This window comes from Mercenaria mercenaria, chromosome 11 (assembly GCF_021730395.1).
Source record: "Mercenaria mercenaria strain notata chromosome 11, MADL_Memer_1, whole genome shotgun sequence".
Classification (NCBI taxonomy): domain Eukaryota; kingdom Metazoa; phylum Mollusca; class Bivalvia; order Venerida; family Veneridae; genus Mercenaria; species Mercenaria mercenaria.
In genome coordinates, this window is record NC_069371.1 from 1830440 (window position 1) to 1856468 (window position 26029).

General features: G+C 36.0%; 1 long non-coding RNA gene across 1 annotated transcript in view; it reads left to right on the forward strand.

Annotated features, from left to right (window-relative positions):
* The first annotated feature begins 1512 nt into the window (after positions 1–1512).
* The window catches only part of LOC128546972 (uncharacterized), a 50822-nt gene continuing 26305 nt past the window's right edge, over positions 1513–26029 (forward strand). Inside the window, exon 1 of the long non-coding RNA XR_008366234.1 lies at positions 1513–2901. This is a non-coding gene — a long non-coding RNA (uncharacterized LOC128546972). The remainder of the gene's footprint in view (positions 2902–26029) is intronic.

Here is a 26029-nt window from a genome sequence, read left to right on the forward strand (position 1 = left end):
AATGACAAGGTTTAATGTGTAACATAAACAAAGTGGCAAGGTCTTCGGTATGATATTTAAATGAGTAACTTTGTAACACACAATGACAAGGTTTAATGTGTAACATAAACAAAGTGGCAAGGTCTTCGGTATGATATTTAAATGAGTAACTTTGTAACACACAGTAGCAATATTTGATTTGTAACATGAAGTGGCAAGGTCTTTCAAATAGATTTTTTATATGAGTAGCTTTGTGTCACAGAGCGGCAAGGTTTAATTTGTAATATAAACAAAGTGGCAAAGTCTTTCAGTATGTTTTTGGTTGCAGGTTTATCCCGCTACCAAAGTTTAAGTGTATTTCTGACAATCATAGCATCTTTATTTTATTCCGAATCACATCCAAAGGATGTTCATGTGCTACACAAAATAGACCCATTCATGAACAATACGGATGAATTAGCAATGAACAAGCATTTCTTATTCAATCTGTATCCACTGGCACTAACCATTTAGATTAATAAGATCTATAAATGATAAGGTATTCCAGCTGATGGTTACATCACAAGCTGGGTCAGGCAGAGTTCATCTTAGATATGAGGCACATTACAGTCAAATTTGTGCTAGCGACCACCCGTGAATAGCGACCACCTGTCGACAACGACCGGTCTCTGGTCCCCCCGTAGAAAAATGCTCATAAAAAGGCCGTGAATAGCGACCACCTGGCGACCGGGACCAGCGACCGGCCTAATTCATTCCCAAGGGTCATATTTGTCCCCTAATAACGACCAAGCTAGACCTTTCCGGCATGCAAATATTTGAAATCCGCCGAATTTTCACGTCTTTCGCATTATAGCAAACATAATTATTACTGCTTGATTGAAAATTTGCAAGTTTGCACCGGCCAAATTAATGCATAGAACATAAAGAAAGCAAGAAGCTGTAAAAATACTATTTATCAGCATGGTATTGGCTAACTGAGAAGTGACCCTTCCCCCCGAATAAAGACCACCGGTGAACAAAGACCACATTTGCTTGTTCCGAAGAGTGGTCTTTGTTCACAGGTTTGACTGTAAATTTGTATTTTTTCTCATTTATTTATATTCATAGACTGGCATTTAAACAGAAAATAAATCTACCAAAACCCGCAACCATCAGACATTTCAAGGCTTTGATTTAAATGAGTAATTTTGTAACACACAATGACAAGATTTAATTTGTAACATTAAGTGACATGGTCTTGTCAATCAGATTTTTATATGACTAGCTTTGTAACACACATGAAGAGGTTTAAATTCAGTAGCAATGCCTTTCAATCATTTTTCTTCATATGACTAACTGTAACTCACAGTAGCAAGGTTTAATCTGTAACACAAAGTGGCAAAGTATTTTGTATGAGTAAGTTTGTAACACACAGTAGCAAGGTTTAATGTGTAACATAAAGTGGCAAAGTATTTTGTATGAGTAAGTTTGTAACACACAGTAGCAAGGTTTAATGTGTAACATAAAGTGGCAAAGTATTTTGTATGAGTAAGTTTGTAACACACAGTAGCAAGGTTTAATGTGTAACATAAAGTGGCAAGGTCTCAAAGTCATATATTTAGCTCACACACTCCTTCTCTGTGATAATACCAATAGAATGAAATTTCAGTCTTTTCTTCTCCACGATACCAACTGATTGAAACCCTGCACTCTTCTTTCCCGTGATACCAGCTGAATGAAACCTCACACATTCCTTTCCCACGATAATACCAGCTGAATGAAACCTCACACATTCCTTTCCCATGATAATACCAGCTGATTGAAAAACTGCACATTCCTTTCCCAGGACAATACCAGCTGAATGAAACCCTGCACATTCTTTTCCCAAGATAATACCAGCTGAATGAAACCTCACACATTTCTTTCCCTTGATAATACCAGCTGATTGAAAAACTGCACATTCCTTTCCCAGGACAATACCAGCTGAATGAAACCTCACACATTCCTTTCCCATGATAATACCAGCTGAATGAAACCACACACATTACTTTCCCAAGATAGTACTAGCTGATTGAAACCCTGCACATTCCTTTCCCAAGATAATACCAGCTGAATGAAACCTCACACATTCCTTTCCCATGATAATACCAGCTGATTAAAACCCTGCACATTCCTTTCACGTGATAATACCAACTGGTTGAAACCACACATTTCTTTCCCATGATAATACCAACTGATTGAAACCACACATTCCTTTCCCATGATAATACAAGGTCAGAAGACTAAGATCTATTGCGTTGGAAGCCTTTAACGTCATAAAAACAAGGTCCATCATACTTTAATTAAATATATTTATTACTATTTTAGGTACACAGACACAGCAGACATTCCAAGGGTAAGAACCTCTAGCTGTGGCTGCTCTTCGTTTCGCGGCGACCAATTTTTGTTGGAACTCTCTGCCACAAGAAACCAATTCAACCAGTTCAAAAGTTTGGTCAATACCTGGAGCAGAGAGGGCTGCACATACACTGCCTATTCTAGCTACTGATTTGCTGCTTTATGTTATTTTGCTTGTTTTCTATGTGCTAGGTTGCTTTATGCTTTGATGCTTTCTTTTATATGTGCCTATTTCTTAATTATGCTTATTTCTTTTTTTCTTGTTTTATATGTGTGTGCATGTATATGCATTGCTTTCATGTGTGCTTTTGTATTGCTTGAAGGTAGCTGCTTCCAGAAATTATCTTTTATTTTATGTCTTTTTATGTTGCTTTAACATGTCATATTTTATGCAAGTTAATTTATTCATGTCTTAACCAGTGTTTTGGTTGTTTTCTGTTTTCTGGTTATTTATAACTTCAGGTTTGATTTTGATGAATGTGAGCATGTAATAGTGCAGTTGTGTCTAACAGTCAGCATGAATTAACTACATGTACTCCCAATTAAGTAAGTATAGTGTTTCTGAAATAGACTTCATACTCACAAAGTCATTGCCTTTAACTTAACAGAGTTACCCAATTTATGAACAAACTGAGTTTGTTTACTTATATTTCATATCTGTAGCATTAGACTGAAATATTAAAATTTTCTGAAATATTAGAAAGTTTTATAAAATTCAGTGTCTTTTAATTTCTAGTTTCAGGCGAGCTGTTGTGATTCGCCTGTGTTTGTAATCGATAGTGCTTTGTCAGCAATTTGATTTATAGACCATCAAAATCATATATAATTTATTGTCAAATCTTACTAAAACATGGTCACAATGTTTGACCTTAGATTGGTTTGATGATTAGCTGTCAGGAGTCAAAATGTAGGTCATGAAGGGAAATCTTAGAAGGGTTCCAGAGGCCACATTTTTAACCTGATGTTCTTGTTACTGTCAGTAAAGTAGGTCAAGTTTGAAACTTGGATATTTGAAGTAAAAAAACAAGGTCAAGGTCACAGGCTCAAATAGTAAAAAATAAAAGGCCAAATTTTCTTCTTTATTTTCTTCTTTATCTTTCTGAAAAATGGTCAGAATGTTTTTTTTAGCTCCCATGAACTTTGTTCAGGGTGAGCTGTCAGTAAAGGTGGATACTCTAGCATCTGTTGTCCATTGTCCTGCCTCCTGTGTCAACATTTTTACTTAAACGTCTTAACCTCTGAAACTTCTAGTCAGAATTACACCAAACTTGGTCAGTAGCATTCTTGCATGAACTTCTATCAATTTCGTTCAAACATTTCACCTTGGCCACTTTCAGGGGCCTCCAGAGGTAAAAATGGAATAATACCTTAAAAGAACTTCTTCTCATGAACCCCTCGATGGATCTTCATCAAACTTGGTCTGTTGCATCTTTATAAGGTCATCTCCCAAATTAGTTAAATCAAGGATGTTACTACTGTTACACACTATATACATGTGCATATAATATTTTGTCAAAGTACCACCCTAAAAAGCAGCCCGACTGCACCAAATAAACTCAGTATTTCAAAAAATTTCTCCCACCAGTGGGATGCACCTCCAACACCCACCCCCTTTGTGTTTGGGTACGCCTTGCGAATAGGGGCACTTAGCCCCTGTGAATAAGGGCTGCTAGTGCCAAAATTAGAAATACCTCTTAAAGACTTCTTCTCATAAACTGCTTGATAGATCTTCATCAAACTTGGTTTGTAGCATCATTATAATGTCCTCTCCTAGGTTTGTTTATATTAAGCCACTAGAGCTAAAATAGAAAAAAATCTGTAAAAGACTTCTCAGGAACAGCCCAAAGGATCTTCATCAGACTTTGTCTGTAGCATTGTTATAAAGTCCTCTGCCAATTTTATACATATGGGGTCCCTTTTAGGGTCACTAGAGATTAAGTTACAATTAAGTTACGTATACCTATGTAAATTTAAGTGCATGAATCATAAATTACCTATAGAAAAAGGAAGATTTTACAATATTGCCAGAGAACAAAGAATCTGTCAATTATGTGATAATAACCTGTTAGGCGATGAATTTCATTACCTCTTTAATTGTACATTTTTTAATAATGTTAGAAAAAAATATATTGACGACTACTACTTTAAACGTCCTAATGCTTTTAAATTTTCCAAACTTATGAATTGCGAAGATAGAATGACTTTACTTAAATTGGCAGTGTTTTGTAAAAACATAGTCTTGCTTTAGATAATTTGCTAATTTTGAGGTGATGGGCCCGTAATCAAACTTGGTAATAACCAAGTGTTTGCTTGTTCTTAAGCGACTTGGCATTATTTGGGTGCAGATTATTTAGTGAGTTTATAGTTTGCCAATTGTGTTTCCGGGCCCACTACCTTAACAACATTTTTCATCCTCAACTTTACTTAAATTGGCAGTTTTTCTGTAAAATATATTGTCTAGTCTTAGATAATTTGCTAGTGTTGGGGTGATGGATCTGAAATCAAACTGGGTAACAACCGAGTGTTTCCTTATTAGTCCCCTACTGGTTGAAAACCAGTTTCGGGGACTATAGGAATGCACTTTTCCGTCATTCCGTCCGTCCGTCCGTCCGCAATTTCGTGTCCGGTCCATAACTTTGTCATCCATGAAGGGATTTTAATATTACTTGGCACAAATGTTCCCCATGATGAGACGACGTGTCATGCGCAAAACCCGGACCCCTAGCTCAAAGGTCAAGGTCACAATTGGAGGTCAAAGGTCAACAGGGCTTTTTTCCTGTCCGGTCCACAACTCTCCCATCCTTGAAGGGATTTTAGTATTACTTGGCACAAATGTTCCCCATGATGAGGTGACGTGTCATGCGCAAATCCCGTACCCCTAGCTCAAAGATCAAGGTCACAATTGGAGGTCAAAGGTCAACAGGGCTTTTTTCCTGTCCGGTCCATAACTCTCCCATCCATGAAGAGATTTTAATATTACTTGGCACAAATGTTTCCCATGAGGAGACGACGTGTCATGCGCAAAACCTGGACCCCTAGCTTAAAGGTCAAGGTCACAATTGGAGGTCAAAGGTCAACAGGGCTTTTTTCCTGTCCGGTCCATAACTCTCCCATCGATGAAGGGATTTTAATATTACTTGACACAAATGTACCTCATAATAAGACGATGTGTCATGCACAACTTTCAGACCCCTAGCTAAAAGGTCAAGGTCACACTTAGCAGTCAAATGTTAACATAGCATGAACAGGGTCTGTTTCGTGTCCGGTCCATAACTCTGACATTCATTAAGGGATTTTAATATCACTTAGCACAAGTGTTCCCCCTGATGAGACGACGTGTCGTGTGCAAATCCCGGACCCCTAGCTTAAAGGTCAAGGTCACAATGGGGGTCAAAGGTCAAAAATAGTTTTTTTTCCTGTCCCGTCTATAACTCTGCCAAACCATGAAGGGATTTTAATAAATTTCTTGGCACAAATGTTCCCCATGATGAGAACATGTCGTGCGCAAAGCCCCGACCCTTAGCTCAAAGGTCAAGGTCACAATTGGAGGTCAAAGGTCAATAAGGTTTTTTCCCTGTCCGGTCCAGAACTCTGTCATCCATCAAGGGATTACAATAATACTTGGCATAAATGTTCCCCATGATGAGACGATGTGTCATGCGCAAAAACCCAGTACCCTAGCTTAAAGGTCAAGGTCACACTTTGAGATCAAAGGTCAAGAGGATTTTTTCCTGTCCGGTCTATAACTTTGTCATGCAAAGCAGGATTTAGATATCAGTTGGCACAAATATTCCCCTGGATGAGACAACATGTCATGCACAAGAACCAGGTCCCTAGGTCTAAGGTCAAGGTCATATTTAGAGGTCAGAGGTCAAATTCAAGAATGACTTTGTACGGAACATTTCTTCTTCATGCATGGAGGGATTTTGATGTAACTTGGACCAAATGTTCACCACCATGAGGCACCCTTGTTTTTAGAATTACGTCCCTTTGTTGTTTCTATAAATAGATTTTATTGTAACTTTTTTATTACTGGCGGTAGAGAAAAATCGAGACCACTTTTCTGTGGTACAGCATGCATGTTACATCCAATTTTTAGGTGTATTTTGACCTATCTCTACCTGGTAAAGAGTTTCTTGTGGACTTATATTATATAGATTTTTTTTTTTTTTTTTTTTTTTTAAAGATTAATTTCCCTTTGTTGTTACTATAAATAACTTACATGATAACATTTTTATTATCAGCCAAAAAAATTCAATATGAAAACAACTGTGGGTTTTTATATATGCACATTTTAATCCAAGTGTGTTGTTATAACATATTGTATATGTAGTACAATATTGTTTATACATCATTAACAGATATCAGTTCGTTATGTTATACTGCAGTAGAGAAAATTAGGTGCCTTCCAGTAGGGGACTTTGTATTGCATGGCAATACTTCATTCACTTGTTTTTCTCGGGCTTGTAGATTATTTAGAGGGTTTATAGTTTACCAATTGTGATTCCGGGTCCACTATCTTAATAAAATTTCTCATCCTCCTTGTACACAGTTCGCAATAATGCCATATTGTTTCATATGCCATGTTGTATGTTACATTGTTTGTAATGTTTATGTCAGATGCCCATAAGGGCCTTGACTTTTGAATAAAACTTGAAAACTTGAAACTTTAAATAACTTCTCTGGATCTCATGAACTGGATGGACAATATTATAGGGTTTTCTCCTAATTTGTTCAAATGGAGATGATTGGCCCCTTTTAGGGACTACCAGAGCTAAAATTACAAATGCCTTTAAATGACTCCTTCAGATGAACCACTTGATCGATCTTCATCAAACTTGATTTTTAGCATCACTATGAGGTCATTCACCAACAGTGTTCAGTTGGGGGCACGCTTGAACCTTTTACACAGGTGAGTGCTTCAGAGTCAATGACCCTATTGTTTGAAAATTCACAAAAATGACAATTTCTCAAAACCGTTTACAAATATTGCTTTGAAACCTTGTAGGATGGTTCAAATACAAATTTTACACCCTATGTTGAGTACTCGCCCCCTAGTGAACTTAACCTTGAAGAAATTAGGATTTTTTAGATTCTTTGTCTTTTGAAAATTCACAAAAATAACAGCTTTTCAAAAAATTGTTACAGATATAGTTTTGAAACTTTGTAAGATGGTTTTAATTGATTTTAATTTTGCACCTATTTCATAAGTCAAAGCTCCGGAGGGCGAGACAGGCAGTGATCTTTTACAAATGACATTCATTTTGAAAGAGAGACAACCTTTTCAGAATATTTACGTATCCATCATATGCAATGGCATATAAGGCGGAATATGTAATATGCAGTAAACAAACTTTATGGGATGATTGCCTGTGGTCAGTGGTCAATAGATGATCCCTGTTTTTCTTGAGGTCAGCAGTGAATTTCTTACTGAAAATGTTTTCCTCTTCATAATTAGGGAAGGCTTGGGCCTACTGTGATCAAACCATGTAGAGTAATTGTCTGCATCCTGAAGATGATCTCTAATATTTTGGGTGCTATGTAGGTCAAAGGTCAAGGTTACATTGATCTTTAAACTGAATCAGTAAATGGATAAGACTTAGGACTGTAGAGGTCAAATATGTAAGGATACCTGTATTCAGTAGATGACTCCTTGAGATCAGGGTGGATTTGAGACTGAAAACAGTTGTTCTGAGTGCTTTGTCTTATATAGTCAAACATCAAAGAATGATTGGCTTTGGTGAGTAGTTGCCATTTAGGGCAAAGATCAAGAAATCTTTCACTTTGAGGGTGAAAATAATTCCGAGTTAATAAGTGTAGATGGCCAATGGTTGTCAATATAACACACCTATGACAGGCCATCATGGGAGCATTTTTACAAACACTTTGTTTATTAAAAATATTTATTTTTTGTTTATTCAGATTATTGCCATAATTTATTATCTTCAGTCTCCTTTACAGGAAGTGGCTAAGTGTTTGTATCAGATATAACTGTGTATGATTTGACAAAATTTTGTTTTGGGATTTGAAATCCCCCAAATTTGTTTTTTTTTCTCTAAATATCGTAAAGCATGAAGGTAAAAATTTGTGATTTTATACAAAGCTTTTGAGAATAGTAAAAAGTTCAATACGAAAACATGTAAGAACTTATTCCATTTTTGCACTTGAAAATGGTCTCAAATAACTTTTTCCCCATTTTTTAAGCCTTACACAAACTGTAATGAGTTTTTGTAACTTAGGATCATTATAAAAATTAATGATTTAAACATAAATTAATTTTGCAAAAATTTTGCTAAATTGTTAAAATAATTTTCGGGTTTTTTTTTCGAATTTTCCCTTTTCAAACTTAGAAAATCCCCAAAAAAGTGTTGTAAAATTTTGAAACCAACGCAGGTATCATGTTAGATTCCCAAAGCATTTTTTTTACAGTGCTTAAATTTTGGGTAAAATTTTTTACCCTTTTTTTATTTTTCCCTTGAAATTTTAATATACGAAAAATTTATATTTTTTTGACAAAAACGTGGGGGTATGGCACTTTTAGTGGTAGCTCGTACCCCCTTTTTTTTGGAAACCTTTTGTACAGGGCATAATTTAAATACTATGTAATTTTGATTCATATCAAAATTGATGGGGCCCAAAGGAGGGGGAGGCAAATAAGAACTATAACTCTAGGGGGGGTCCTATTTTTTAAATTTGACTTTTTTTGGAAAATTTGTGCAACATCCCCAGAGAAAACAATACCCTGCTCAATAGCACTTTTTTTTGTCGGGTGAAAGTCTAAAAGACAAACACTTTTCATACTATATTTCATTTATAGATAAAAAATCATTTGCTTTTATCTTTCTTTATTTTTCAGAATTTTTCATCAGGGGAACGGGGAAATGGGTGGACAGCCCTGATCTGTAAAAATGTCCTGCAAGAGTGAATTTTTTTTAACTTACATTTGTGGACTTTTTTTGTTTTTTAAATCCTCCGCCAAAGTGGGGGGGGGTAATAGGAATGGTCTCCGCTGTCCGTCAGTCCGTGTCGTCTGTAAATTTTCGGTCTGCCCCGTATCTCCTAAACGCCTTAAGGTTTTTTCAGAAACGTGGTCAAATGATCACCCACAAGATGATTGCAAAACCCCAGGACGCCATCCCCCCCAAAGGGTCAAGGTCACAACTTGGGTAAAAGGGTTTTGACCCTTCCATTTGTGTCCCCTAAATACCCAAAACCCCTTGAAGGTTTTTATAAAATTTGGGGTCTATAATCCCCTCAAAAGGGAAATGGCAGAACTTCGAGGAGTCAAACCGGTAAGGTCAAGGTCACAAGAGGTCAAAGTTAACCCTTTCCCATTTTGGTCTGCTCTGTATCCCCAAAATCCCCTAAAGGTTCATTTGAAATTTTGGTCAAATGACCACCTTTAAAGGGAAATATGCAGAACTTAGGTCAGCCAAGCCGGTCAAGGTCAAGGTCACAACTCGAGGAAAAAGGTTTTAGCCTCCATTTCGTGCCCCCATATCTCCTAAACCCCTTGAAGGTTTTTAAAAAAACTTGGGCAAAGATCACCTAAATCAACGATGTGCGACTTATAGTCAGCTATGCCGGCTCAAGTAAAGGTCACAACTTAGGGTAAAAGGTTTTTGAGCCTCCATTCGTGTCCACTCAAATATCCCAAACCCCCTTAAGGATGTTCACAAATTTGGGGTCAATGATCCCCTCATCAGACGATGTGAAAACTTATGATCAGCCATTCCAGTCAAGGTCAAGGTCACAACGAAGGTAAAAGTTTGAGCCTTCCATTTTGTGTCTGCCTTTATCTCCAAATTTCCCTTGAAGGTTTCATGTAAAATTTGGGGTAAAGATCACCTCATCAAGGCGTTGTCAGAACTTGTGAGTCAGCCATGCGGCCCAAGGTAAAGGCACAAGTCAAGGTCAAGGTTTTAGCCTTCCTTTTGTGTCCCTTTATACTCCTAAACCCAAAAAGGGAAATTTTTAAACTTGGGTCGATGATACCTCATAAAAACAAGTGCAGAACATATGAGTCCCCATCCCGGCCAAAGGGTCAAGTCACATTTAGGGCAAGGTTTGAGCCTCCCATTTTGTGTCCACTCTGTACTCCTAAACGCCTTGGGTTTCATCAAACTTGGGCCCCTGACACCTCATCAAAACTCATAGTCCCCATTTCAACTCACTCAAGGTAAGGTCAAAACTCAAGGTCAAAGGTTTGAGTCTGTATCCCTAAACCCTTGAAAAAATTTTCAAAATTTTGGGGTAAAATGACACCTCACAAACGTTGGCAGAATTCAGAGTCAGTTCAAGGTCAAGGTCACAGAAAAAGGTAAAAGGGTTTGCTCTTTCACTATCCATACTTTGGGGGGGGATTTAGCTGCTTTCAGACCCTTTTTTGCTTTGGGTTTTAACGCTGTTTTTTTATAAAGTATATGGCCCCAAACCGGAAATTGGACCAGTAATCCCAGATGTATTCTTGGGTCAAATACACCTGAAGATACTTCTGTCAAATTCAATCATAAAATGAGAGTTAAAAATTTACAGTGGTTTTACATTAATGTATTTTTACATCTCATTTTTTAATTCGTTAAGTTTCATTAGAAACTCAAATGCAATATTTTCCAATTGACTTTCAAAATTCCTATATGGTTGTGACCCTTTTTGGCGTCAGTTTCATTAGATCTTTGCATATAAAATTTTTTTAATGAAGTGTTTCAAGTCAAACTCGGATTTAAATAACAAGTTTATATCGTTTTTTAGTTATACTACAATTGGGGAAATAAAAAGTTTTTAATTTGCATGGGGGATATGTGACTCGCCCCTTAAGCGGAATAATATTGTGTTCCAAAAGTAGCGAAATTTCCACGTAGAACAGTGATAATTCATGGTTAAAAATAACCTATAAGTTGCATGACATACCCATGGTTTATTAGAACATTTTTTTGTGTATCTTAGCATGCTTGCAAACCCCTTACAAAATAAAATTAAATATGTTGAAAGTAAAAACGTAACTTAATGCAACGCCCCAAAACATCTTATTTTATTTTTTGGTGTGCACGTAGAAAAAATTTAAAATTTTTTCATTTTTGTTTATGATTTTTTTGGGAATGCGCAGAAAGAAAAAATTTAAATTTTTGTTGGTGCCCCCCCCGCCAACACAATGGACACAATAAAATTGTTACTGCGGCGTGAAGGTCAAACCTTTTCTGATGTCTTTTTTTTGGGCCCCCCTGGGCAAGTGTCGAAATGTAAAGCAAAAAAAACGATGTGTTCTTATTTTATGAAGTATTGTGAAAATAACACTTATAAAAAAGGAAGTATTAAAATCAAATAAATTAGCCCATTACAACAGCCCCTTGATCGGAAGTGTTGGTTCGGCTCAAATAATTACGCAAGGGCCAAATCCACTGCTAAAACCACGGGGACAATTTGGTAATATCAACTAAAGTCAAATACAACATTGCAGACAGTATTATATAACCTTTTGTATTTTATTCTCAAACCCCTCCGCTTAGCCAATAGGGGAGGCGTCTGTCTAGGGATCGCGGGGTCGTGAGTTTGACCCTCGGCAGGCATACGTTCCTGTGAGTTTTGATAAAAGACACGTTCAAAAATCTTTCTTTTCCCATCTCTGATAACTGTGGGGAAGTTTGCTTATTTGGGGAGAACGGGTTTTAGTGCTACAGAACCAGGAAAACTGGTTGGAAACTGCCTGCCGTTACATACTGTATACGTTGAAAAATGGCATTAAACCCAAAAACAAAAAAAAAAAAATTTATTCTCGAAGCCTTTTGTAAAAGCTTTTACAGACGATTAGGTTTAACATTTTAAAATCCCTTTGGGGAAACAACCCCCAGTTGCAACACGAAGGGACTCATAAAAGGGGCTTTTTAGAGTATATAATCCAGTTTGAATTCAAAAGTAAAAAATTTGCTTCGAAGAAAAAAAAAAAAAAGTACAGGGGATGTTTTCTTAAAAGCGCACTGACAAAGTCTTTCTTTCCCCCCCCTCTTTGTACAAATTCAAATTAAAATACATTTGGTCAACAGAAAGTTTTTTGATTTCAGGGCACACTCATTATTTTTGGACCCAAAAAACTTGTGAGATATGATCATACACTGTTCCATAGGGGGCTGGGAAATGCGGCGCCCTTTTTGGACAAAGTATTCTGGGGTTTAATGTTTCGAAGTTAAAAATTTCCCACTGCGACATAAACATACTTAGCTCTTCTTTCAAAATTATTCATCGATCCAATTTCTATTTTGGTATTGGGTACTTGTCAGGGGGAAAGCTTTTGAAAAGATTGGGGTCCCCACCTTTTAGTCCCCTGAGCACGAAGTGTCAAGGTGAGCTTTTGGACCCCCCGTTCCGTCGGCCCATCATCAACAATGGAGAACAAAGGTCCATTTTTCGCCAAATCTTATTGAAAATAAAAATGGTCCCCTCAAAAAATCTTGGACGAGTTCAATTTTGGTTTACTGGGGAAAAAAAACTAAGTCCCGGGTAAATCAAGGAAAGCCCCCTGCTTAGCTCAGAGGTAAGTGTCGGTTATGGATTGCGATTCGACCCGGCGGGGCTAGTTCTTTGCGACTATTTGATAAACAGCGTGTTAAAAATCATTAGCCTCCCCCCCTTGATTCAGTGGGGGAAATTGGGAGTTTTTTGCAGAGAAAAAGGGTTTTTACGGTACAGAATCCCGGAAAGTGGTTAGGTGACTGAAATATGTTAAAAAAATGGGGTTTAAACCCAAAAAAAACAAACAAAATCAAAGGAAAAACTTTTTAGGCCACATATTTACAATATCTCCCATGAAGTTTGGCAGAATTTAACTTTATACTTTAGGTTTTTTTTAAATCGGGGCATGGGATCAAAAAAATAGGTCCACCAAGTCAAATAAAGGAGAGGCTAGTTAACACTTAGAGGGCCCATTTTTGACAATATTAATAAAAATTTCGAGTTTTTTTTCTTGATGACTTTTGATTAAGTTTTTTAAACTGGGGCATGTTCAGTCAAAAACTAGTACAAGAACAAATCAAAGGAAAAGCTAGTTAATTTTATAGAGGCCCCATTATAAATCTTAAGAAAATTTGGCGATGTTAACTTGATGAGTTTAGGTAAAGATTAAAACTGGGTTGGGGGTCAAAAAAGGGCACCAGGTCAAATCAAAGAAAAAACTGTTAACACCTAGAGGCCCAATTTTGGGCCCGCTTAATGAAACTTGGTCAAATGTTTTCCCCCCAATAAAAACGGGCAAGTTAATACGGGTACTTGGTCAAAAACTAGGTCACCGGTCAAATCAAAAGAAAAATTTGTTTTAAAACTCTAAGGTTACAACTTTGGGCCAATCAAAAAAAACTTGGTAGAATTTTACCCTAAAAAAACTTTGGGCAAGTTTAATACGGGGCCCCGGGGCAAAAACTAGGTCACCAGGTCAAACAAATGAAAAATTTTTTAAAAACTCTAGAGGTTCAAATTTTGGGCCCAATCTTAATGAAACTTGGTCAGAATTTGGGGAAAACTTTTTAACACGTAGAGGCCAAATTTATGCTTTATCTTTATGAAAATTTATCAGAATGTTAATCTTGATGATCTTTAGGGCAAGCAAAACTGAGGGGGTGGTGTCTAAAACTAGGCCACCATGTCAAATCAAACGAAAATCTAATTAACACTATAGAGGGCCCCATTTTAATCATACTGAAGAAATTTTGGGCAAAAAGTCACTTGATTTTAGGTCAATTTAAACTGAGTCGGTAGGGCAAAAACTAGGTCTTGGGCAATCAAAGGAAAAACTTGTTAAAAACCAAGGCTACATTTTTTGATAATATATCTATGAAAATTTGGTCAGAAAGTTAATTTTGATTATTTTTTAAATCCCGTTCAAATCTTTTTATATTTTTTGAAAGCAAGGCCCCCAAATCAAATCAAAGGAAAAAACTTATTATCCTTAAGGGCACATGTATACAATCTTTATGAAACTTGGTTAGAATGTTCTCTTGATGATCATTAATCATTTTAAATTTGGGTCATTTGGGTGAAAAATAGGGCACCAGGTCAATCAAAGGGAAAAATAGTTAACCCTGGGGGCCACATAAATGTTGTACTCATGAAACTTTGGTCAGAATGTTAATCCAAGATTATAGTCTCGGGTCGGGCCGTAGGGCCAAATACTAGGTCACCGGCAAACTGGAAAAAGCTAGTTAACACTAGGCCAATTATGACCAATCTTTAATGAAACATGGGCAGAAGTTAACCTTTGGGGCCCTTTGGTCAATTCGAATCTGGGGCATTTGGGAATTTACCTATGCCCCGTTTTTTTTGTTTGGGTTTTTTTTTTAGATACAGTCTTGATTTGGATGACATTACGTGTTGCATACCAATCTTTTTAAAAGACTTTTTTGTGACCATGGATGGCCTACTGACCTACTTTTTTGTTTTCTTATATACAGCTTTGAAAATTGGAAGACATGACAGTTTTGCAGAGATCTTTAAAAATGAATTTCAGTGACAATGAATGTGACCTTGACTATTTTTCATGTTTTGTTATTTGATTAGACGGAAAATTTTGGGTACATTTAGAGTTTAAAACTGACTTTTATGACCATTTTTGTGACCTAGTTTCTTAATATTTTAGCATCGTTTTTCTTTTAAACCTGTAGCTCTATTTCCAGGTAGCGATCCAGGGGGCAAATGGCCACTTGTTAATCTTTTTCTGTTTTTATATTCGCGAAAAAAAAAATCTAAAAAGTTTTAATGAGTTCATATCAAGCAATGTCGTACAAAAAAAAAAATTTTTAAGTTCAACATTTTTTGCTAAATTTTGGGCGAGTATAAAAAAGTATTTTTAGTGTCATCGATACGAAAGTTACTAAAATTTACAAATGTAGTACAATGGGTTCGTCTATAAAAAAAAATCTATAAATTCCCGGAAATCTGATCTCCGTTGTGGACGCTAGGGCAACCAATCTACATAGCTCGAAAGACCGACCTTTTAAAAATAAGTGCCTAGACTTTTTCTTATTGGGCAAACATTTGCCCGTTCCTGGGCGAAAGTTTCGTCCCGGCAAGCTCTCAAAAAACTTTGGCCCCCCCAAATGTGACCTTGACTACGGCTTGGGAATTGGGGTGGGCGCGACAGTGTTTTTTGAGAAAATACTTTTGCCAAAGAAACAAGAGGGTCGAAGGGTTTGGGGGTCCTCTTCGTTTTTTTGAGGCAAACATTTTTGCCACTTTAAAATAACAAGAGCACCGCATTTTTTCACGCTTTTTGGGATAACCGACAAAGGATCCCGCTCTGGAAGCGGTCGCACTATCACTAGGTTTGGGTGGCCAAATGACCTTGACTTACAGAAGGGGCCAGAAATTTTAGCTTTCGGTTAACGTTTATGACTTATAAAAATGATAAATCCATGCATGTCAAAAGTTGTCAAAGGGAAAACGGCCATACGCACGCACATACACCCAACAAAAACCCTTTTTGCGATATGCCGGGCTCGTCGCAAGTGGACTAAAAAATCTCCCCACGGGGGTGCAAAAACAAATTGAACCCTTTTCCATTTTAAAAGTTTTTAAACCGTTTTAAAATTTTTTCTAGAAAATTTATTTACACAAAATTGAAAAGGTAATTGTGCCTGAACTGGCCGTGAAGCATTTTTTTCAGGGAAGGCCATCAAAATCTAATCTTTGATCTTTTTAAGCGTGCACTCATCTATAAAAGTGGAGCATTTCTCCAGAAACATGTTGCGTAAAATCCAAAAAAAAAATTTTTTTTTCAGCACTCGTTTTTTTTTAACGACATTATTTTCTAGGCGTTCAAGCTTTCAACTATGGTTCCAGATTTTAAATTTAAAAGCATAAAATTTTTCCGTGTCATTAACCCTTTGTTGTATAGTAATCACGGACAACTAGTATTTAATTTTTTGTATTTATATGAAAGTATCTGTACAAACCAAAAAAGTATAAATTTTTTCGTAATCATGACATCCATACATCGCTTGATATACGAGCAGACGAGAAACATAGATTTTGTTTCTATTTGATTTAAAAGTCACGTACAAAAGTTCGGTTTGATGAAACTGAACTTTATAATCTTAGTTACTTTTGGGAAAAACAAATCTTTTTAATGGCCGAAGACTCACTCTTTAAGTTTGGTTTCTGTTATATTATTTCTGCCTTCAGAATTACGTTTTAAGCTTTCCAAAAGGGTTTCTTAAAAAAGTATTTAAAAGATTAAACTCGCAGCAGCGGGGGAAATGTAGGAAAGGGGCGCGGGGGAATGTTTTCATTTTTCATATCTATGAACAGTTTTTAGTCGAATAGCTGTTTTTTGGATTTTTTTTTCATTTTCGTTTTTTTCTCTCGACCTACTATTAAAAAACATACAGTGAATGTAAATATCATATGAAGTGTTTACAAATTTGGGGGTAAGTGGGGTTATCAAACTGGGGGTGATTTTTTGCGGTTCTTCGTTCCTTAAGGTAGATCTTTTTGCAATACAGGGATTTATCGTTTATTATTCTATATAAAACAATGAAAAATTTAATAACAATATTATCTATTTTTTCCCCCAAAAAAAACTTCAGCAATAATTTCAAAACCTTTCAAGTCGCTGAAGCAAAATCCCTGTTTGTGTAAAAACGACACAGGCACGACTTTTAATATAAGCCGCGTTGTCTCGTTGTGCAAAAGGGGGGCGCAAAGTTATGCCCAAACCCCATTCCCACCCTCCAAAACGCCAGCGAAATAGCTATGGTACCCTTAGTGTACCCTTTTTCCGGAGGCATTCACTCCGGGGGTTGCACGTGAAAAGGGACGGTTTTTGTGACAAAATTATAATGTGGGTTTTCAAAGACATGTACAAAACCATTTCAACAAGACAAAAAAACAAAATATAAAATTTTTTGGTCCCGGTTGAAATACGACCTTTTCGTAGGGTATTTTAAAAACAATGAAAAATGCTGTTACCTTTTCTGGAAATGCGGTTTGAAAAATGTGGAACTCGGCATTTTTTTTTATAGGATCCCGAAATAAAAGCTTTGAAAACACTTTCACATTATTTTTCAGTAACACTTACAACCAAACCCTATACCATAGGGAAAAAAAAATGCATGCTGCCCGACCAGAGTTGGTTTATGAAGCCGAGTAAATAAGATTTAGTGTGAGAGTAAAAAATTTAATGGATTAAACGAAAACCAACTCAATGTTTAGTATTCTTGTGTACAGCGGTTACCCCAAGGGGGGAGTGTAACCCCCCCCTTTGAGGAGTAAATGTGTGAACCGGACATTGCATAAAAAGTGTAATGGAGAAACAGGGACAAATTACCGTTGAAACTTCAAATTTCATTTTTTAATGCTTTAGAGGTACATATGGCATGATAACCGATTAGAGGGTAATTTTCTATGTTTTTAAGACTTGTTCTTTTTAGGGCTTCCCCCAGGTTTTTATGATTGATGAATTAATTTTTTGGAGAAACCGATCGTAAAATGGTTATTACTAGGTACAGAAAGGCTCCAGTTCCGAAAGCTTCCCCAATTCGCAGAGCCAGCGGGGAGTGTTATAATTATGTCTCCCACCACACAGTGGTGTGAGAGACAATTTTTTTACACCTGCTGTGTATGTGCTGTCTGCCCCAAAAACTTGCCGCCTCAGTCAAACATTTCTTACGGTCTTCACAAATTTTAACAAATATGTTTACCATTTGTCCCTCGGCCAAATTCTATACCCGCCATAGCAAAGAATTGTTTTCCCTAAAAAACTTGTCAAGTTTAATGCACTTGTTTCTGTGGGTTTACATAAACTTTTTTATTTCATAAAATTCACACTTTAAAAATTATATAAATGATCCAACTTTGTACTTAAGCCCTTAGGAGAAACAAGTGAATGGGCCGGCATTTAAAAAAAAGCGTTTACCCCCCTTGCTAGCTGGCAAAAAAAACTCTCTCTATTATATCTCTTCAAAAATTATGGCAAAAAACCCCACCCCTTTCCCCGGTTTATCTAACCCCTTCCCACTCATGCACACCTCACCCCAAAACCCCCCAAAACACCCCTCAGCCTGTATTTTTGGGGGGGTTGTGGGGCCACCCCTGGGTGCATGATACCGGGACAAAAAACTTAAAACAGGATATGGTACTTTTAGCTATTTGGGGGGGCCCCGGGCCCAGGTTAAGGTCCCTGACTTCAAACACTTGCCCCCCCATCGATTGGGGTTGAGCCACAACGGGACTTTTAATTCGAAAATGAGCAGCATTCACAGGCTACAAAGGTCAAAACTTTTAACCCCGGTGCCTGCTCGGAAATAATGCACAGGGCACCCGGGGGCTTCCCCCGCCGCAAAACTGGGAAAGTCGCATATACTATAATTGTGTTTTGCGGTTAAACCCGCAAAATAAAAAGCGTTTTGGCTGGGGCCCCGTGGCAGTATAATTGACTGGGGGGATACAGGCATGAATTTTGTTTTGATACACAGTAAATTTAGGTTTTGTTTTGCTCATTTTTAATGCAAACCATCATTTACATGACTGCTAAATTGTTGAAAAGTTGTTTTTTTTGGGTTTGTTGGGGTTTGTTTTGTGTTTTTGGGGGGGGGGGGGGGGGGGGGGGGGTTTTTTTTGGGCCTAAAACCTTTTTTCCCCATAAGTTTGTTCAATTCCCCAAAAAATCTTTAACATTCTCAAATTGAAAATCTGGGTTTGTTTTTTGCCATTTTGGAAAAATTTTTTCAAAGGGCAATTTTAAAAAATTTTAATACATAACAGGGAAATTTTGGGGGTTTTTCCCCGTTAAAATGGGTTTTTCGAATTTAAAAAATTCTTTAAAGGGCCCCAATTTGCTCCGAAATTAAAAAGGAATTTTACCAATATAGGAAACATACAGGAACATTATTCAGCATTTGAAATTGTGCATCTAGGGTTTTGTTTTTAATAAATCATTCAAAGCCATTATTTTCCTTGATTGTAAAAATGTGCATATAAAGGGACGGAAGTTATCTCGCAATATCTCAAAAAGTTTTTGATATAGGACATGAAAATTATAATACTGGGGTAACCATTTTAAGAAAGGTGTAAGCCACTGCAAAACATTAAAGGGAAAGGGGTAAGCCCCGCGTCATTTTAAGGAAAGGGAAGCCCCTGCAAAAAGATTTTAAGGAAGGTAAGCCCCCGCAAGATTTTAAGGAATTTTTAAACCAAGCAATGAGTTTTAAGGAAAGGGGTAAGCCACTGCAATAGCATTTTTAAAAAAGGTATAATCACAACAATAACATTTTTTGGAAGTGTAAACACTAAATAGAATTTTAAGGAAGGTTTTTAAACCCCCCCCAAAGCATTTTAAGGAGTTTAAACCCGCATAGCATTTTAAGGGGGTAAACCCCCGCAAAAGCATTTTAAGAAGGTGTAAGCCATGCAAAAGCATTTTAAGGAAGGTGTAAGCCTGCCATAGCATTTTAAGAAAGGGGTAAGCCAAGCAATAGCATTTTAAGAAAGGTTAAGCCCTGCGTAGCATTGTAAGAAAAGGTTTAACCCCGCACAACATTTTTAAAGGGAAAATTAAGCCACTGCAATAGCATTTTAAGAAAAGGGGTAAGCCACTGCAATAGCATTTTTAAAAAAGGGATAAGCCACTGCAATGTCATTTTAAAGGAAGTTAACCCCGCAAAAAGAATTTTAAGGAAGATGTAAGCCCCGAAAAAACATTTTAAGAAAAGGTTTAAATCACTTGTAGCTTTTTAAAAAGTTTAAGCCATTGCACAACATTTAAGGAAAGGGTTTTAAGCCCCGCAAAGATTTTAAAGGGAAAATGTAAGCCCCTGCAATAGCATTTTAAGAAAACTTTAACCCCGCAATAAATATTAAGAAAGGGGTTTAAACCCCTGCAAAAGCATTTAAGGGAAAAAATTTTAAAACCCCTGCAAAGCTTTTAAGAAAGGTGTAAGTTCTGCAATGCATTTTAAGAAAGGTGTAAGCCCCTGCAATATAATTTTAAGGAAAGGGGTAAACCCCTGCAAATAATTTTAAGGAAGATGTAAACCCCCGCGTACATTTTAAGAAGGGTAAGCCCCGCAATAGCATTTTAAAAAAGATAAGCCCCCCAATAGCTTTTAAAGGAAAAGGGGTTTAAACCCCGCAGTAGAATTTAAGAAGGGTAAGCCCTGCTATGCATTTTAAGGAAGGGGTAAACCCCTGCAATAGCATTTTAAGGAAATGTGTAAGCCCCAGCAATGCATTTTTAAAGGGAAAATGTAAGCCCCGCAATAGCATTTTTTGGGAAAAGGGAAAAACCCTACAATAGAATTTTTAAGGAAGGTGAAGCCCCCGTAAGCATTTTTAAAGGAAAGGGGTTTAAACCCCTGCAAAGCAATTTTAAGGAAATGTGTAAGCCCGCAAAGCATTTTTAAGGGAAAAGTAAGCCCCTGCAATGCATTTTAAGAAAGGGGGAAGCCACGCAATAGATTTTTGGGAAAAGGGAAACCACTGCAATAGCTTTTTAAGGAAGTGTAAGCCCGCAATAGCTTTTTTAAAAAAGGTGTAAGCCACCCAAAAGCATTTTAAGGGGAAAGGATAAGCCCTGCAAAAGCATTTTAAGAAAAAAAAAAGCCACAGCCAAAAGGGTTTTAAGGAAAGTGTAAACACTGCAATAGCAGTTTTTAAAGGGAAATTTTTAAGCCCTGAATACATTTTTAAAAAAGGGTAAGCCCTGCAAAAGCATTTTTAAAAAGGATAAAACCCCCGCAGTAGATTTAAGGGAAAGTGTAAGCCACGCAATGAATTTTGAAATTTTTTAAAGGGAAAGGGTAACCCCTCTGTACATTTAAGAAAGGTTTTTAAACCTCTGTATATCATTTTAAGGAAAGTAAGCCACTGTAAAATTTTTTTAAGAAGATGTATGTCCAGCAAAAGCATTTTTAAAGGAAATTTCCACGCAAACACACTTTAATGATGGTTAACAGAAGCCCTGCAATAGCATTTTTTGGAAACTGTAAGCCCCCGCTTACTTTTAAGGAAGGTGCCATGCAATCACAGTTTAAGGAATTTCAACTGCAAACACATTTTTAAAGGGAAAGGGGCCCTGCAATTGCTTTTAAGGAAAAGGGGCCACGCAAAAGCATTTTTAAGGGAAAGGGTAAGCCTGCAATCACATTTTTTTAAAGGGAAGGGGCCACCAACACAGTTTAATGATGGGTTTTAAAAGTAAGCCACGCAATAGCTTTTAAAGAAAATTAAAACCCCGTAGTCACACTTTTAAAGGGAAAGAGCCCGCCCTGATGCATTATAAGGAAATGCATCAATGCTAATGCACCTTTAAACACCAAAAGTTAAACTTAAGGAAATACTTGCAGAACTAAAATTCCCTATTTACTTCACAGCTGGGATATGGTCTCTTTTCCCCCAAATTTTGTACAAGTGGGGACCAAAATTAAAAACATTTGCTTTAAGAAAGGTGTTACCCTAAGTTTTTTTTCCCTAAATAACAAATACAGGTATACCTTATCATTTTTTTGGTCAAACCCTTTCACCAGCTTTTTTAAAAAAAATCCCGGTTTAAAAAAAAATCGCAGTTGATCAGTTTAGTATGCAAATGATTCCAGGTTTTAAAAATTGGTTGTTACTTCTTGCATTTGAAATATCTCCCCGTTAGGGAATGGGGAGGATAAGGCAAAGAATACTGGGTAGGGTTTTAAAAAACACCACACCCCATTTTAAAGGGCATTTTCGGGCCAAGGGTCATGTTTTTTGGACTAAATTTCATTTGGATAGGGATGTAAGGTAGGGGAAGATAGGATTTTTTCTGCCCTGTTGTGGGGAAAGGTACGGGATGTGTTTTTAAACATCAAACCCCCAAAACCCTATGTCTTTAGGGACTACCATACATTTAAAGTGATAACTACTTCCAGGGGCCCTTATTATACGCAACATAAAAAAATTGAGGGTTTCAAAATTTGGGTTTCATATTTAGTATAGAATTAGATGTTTTTCATCATTGATTTTTAAAAATACAGGGGGTTCTCCCCAGAAATATGCAGATGGGTGGTAGTAGGTGACTATTACCGGGGGAAAATTTGTATTTAAAAATAATTCTGGTCACTGTTACGGCGAGGGTTTAGAAAAAGGTTGTATCTGTCAAAGAAACAAAATAAATTTTTAGGAAATAAGCTGAAGTTCCCAATGGTTAAATTTTTTTTAAAGACGATTACTTAGGGAGTTTCCAAAAAAATATTTTTCATCAAAAAAAGTGATTTTTAAAAATTTTATGTTATAAACTTGTTAACTAACATTTGGCCAATATTTGAAAAAAAAAACAATGATCAAAAATGGGATTTAACAAAAAATTACTGTATTTTGATATAATACACTCGAAACCCGTTATAACGCTTCTCGATATACCGCGGTATTCGTTATAACGCTGTATCGTCTTGGCTCCCAAATTTTAGAGGGTAAAAAAAATCAAAAATCAAAAAAAAAAAAAAAAAAAAAAAAAATCCGCGGATGTTATTTAATTTGATCATAACCAGCGTTAAAACTACATGTACGTGTACATTAACACCTTTCCATGACAACTGTGACGATTATTGATTTTTATCAATAATCGTCTGCTAGCTTACTTGTTTGCGTATCGCCTTTGTTAAAGTTTCAATACATGTAGACCTGTGACAATTAGGCAATCAGTACCGTGTCAAAATTAGATTGTTTGCATTAACAAGCGTGGAAGATCGGTCAGTCAACTATCAAACCGTTTAAGTTTGCACCAATTAAGTGGATGACATTAACACTCGAGTGAATAAAAACCGAACAACAGGCCCAGTTTTGTAATAAAATGCAGCCGTTTTTCATAATGATCATTCTCGGTTCGTCGGAATTTGCGAAGATTCGACGCACTGAAAGCCATATTGAGAATGTTCTCCCTTTTTAATATCGTATATTAACGACGGCGATTTAACAATTTTCTATCTTATTTATCGATTTTCTTCATGTATTCAAAATTATTTCTTTTAAGATTGTCCGCGTTTTTTCTCTTTTAGTTACATAAACCCCCAGTGCAATTGCAGTGCGTATGTAATTCTCATGACAGCGCATTCCTCACACAGCGTTATACATGTTTACTTCCGGGATTGATCAGGTCGGATATCCGGGCACTTCAGCGTATCGCGTTGCGTAGCAACAAGCGGAGGTGACAGCAAACGCTAAATTGTAATTGAAAAGCGTTTAATGTTTCCTTAGTGCTGGTTATTTTTCTTTATTTAAAGTAAAATTTTGGGCAATATTAAGAAGTCAGTGAATTTATAATGTAGCATGATGTTCAAGAAATCACTCCCGAGAAAGAAATCTTTCTTTTTTAGGTTTCAGACGTGATATTCATCATTAATCCGTGTAAGCTACAAGGTCTCATATTTGTGACGGACTGAATGAAAATTATAATTTAAAAAATCGGAGGTCTTTACAAATAAATAAAACAGAAAATCTAGCTCATCTAATTAGGTTTCTCCATTCGTTTCACTTTTCTCGTTCTATTTTGTAGCCTACCATTAAAACAGTTCTGAAAGCCAGATAGCTTATACTGTGGTGTCAAAAGTGATTCAGTAACGCCAAATTTAATTAAATCAACACCTCTTACCTAAATTCTGATTGGTATGAGATTTAATAAAAGATGTCATAATTTAAAGCATAATAGTACATAATGCGTAAATACTGGATAAGGGATTTTTTTTCTCCCTCGAAGCGTATCAGGATCAAAATAGAAGATCTTTAACTGCATTTATAACACAAAGGTTTTTTATATATAAACAATTGTTTTAAATGTAATATGACAGCTAGAGCTACTGTGTTACACGTGGAGATAAAATGATAATTATAATACAATGTAATAACTGCATGCTAGTTTCTTTTCTACGAAAAGCCAGGACGTATCAATAAACTGATGACTTCCTTAAATACGAAAATACTGAAAAATGCTGATCTCTGTTTTGTATTAAATTGTCAGTTATTTAAAACTGTGAATGATAATTTGCACGCTTTGTCTAAAATAATTTTAGCCATACCTTGTAGTTTTCAAAATCCATACTTTTTTGTTAATTGTTAGACTGTCACAATTGACTGCTTCCACATATAATAAAATTAAAGCATTCATTCAAGTCATAAGTTATAGATCACTATGGAAACCAATCAGTATGTGGTATATTAATGATAATCAGTTTTGACCAGTTCTTAATGACTAGCACTAATTAATAGATTGATTTCCTGTTCGTTTCATCCCTCTCATGTACCCCTTCGGGCCTTATGGTAATTTCCTGTTTTATCCGTTTGATGTATGCCTTCAGGGTCTTGTGATATTTGGAAGATGTACATTATTGTTATTTGAGTGTTAACTGACTAAGGGATTAATAGAGCTCCTACATAGAAAAAAAACCTTAATCAGTACACATATAGTTCATTTGAAATTTTAAAATCAATTCACCAAACTAATTTTTGGCTGGAAGGACATTTTTTCAAAAAAAAGAATAAATAAATAAAATAAATAAATATAAAATAAAAAAATGACTGCAATAAGATTACATATATAATAAGTTTTTAACTTTATTTAAATGACTTTCATACTTAATTATAGCATTTTACATAAACTAAATGAAATATATCGCACAAAGTATATTTCAGGAAATGGCAACAATATAAAATATTTTATTTTAGAGCATTAAAACATTTAGAAAATCAGCTTATTTTAAAAAGACATAAAAAATCAGAAAATTGATTTACTTATTTATTTTATCTGTTCTTTCTTGAGAAAACAAACAAACAAAAACTCTTTTCCAAGACACTTGAAAGATTCTCTGAAAGATGAAATAAACAACTGCTACGATTTTAAGCAAAGAAGTTGAATAAAAAAAATGTTATGTTGTCAGATATTTAGTTTATTTTAATATGTAATATAATGCAAACAGAGAAAATGTTGAATAAGCTAATCATAACTGATCCGTAGCGTCAAAGAGCTGACAATACATAATCTGTCACTTTTTCCAGACCGTTTTAAAATGCCACAAAATCAATTATCACAAAAAATACCTACTTTTTTTTTTTTGAAAAATATATAGATTGTACCATTGGGTAAGCATATAATAAAAAAGATGACTCTTGGTTTGTTTTATTTGAAAATAAAAACATTACAACCCACACCGCTAGTTAATTCGCTACGAATTGCGAGGTCCTGCTTTCACCTCCAAGGTAATTTGCATAATCGACTGCTCCGGATGTGACGTCATGCCGACCTGATCAATAAACAATTTCAACTTTCTTTTAGAATCACGACAAAATGAGAAGATGACACAGCGTTATAATTCTTTAAATGTAATTTTCAGTAGCATTTAAGGTAAATAAATGTCCCGTTTATACGATTCTTATTTCTTATTAACATAAAACAGCGTCCAAAATACGTCTAATACATTACCGATGGGTGGGGTATTGCATTTACCGCTGATACGATCAACCCGCGTTATAAATTTAACCCCGCTAGATCCGCGGGTCTCGAACCTTGGACCCCGATGACAGCGTTATAACGGGGTCCCAGTGTATTATGTTCAGATAGATCATAAACAAAGATTTTATGAATCTTCAGACCATACTACTACCAGAAAATTTAATTCTAGGTATATAATAATATATATTGCTAACAGGTTGGTTATTCCATTAAATTTAGGAA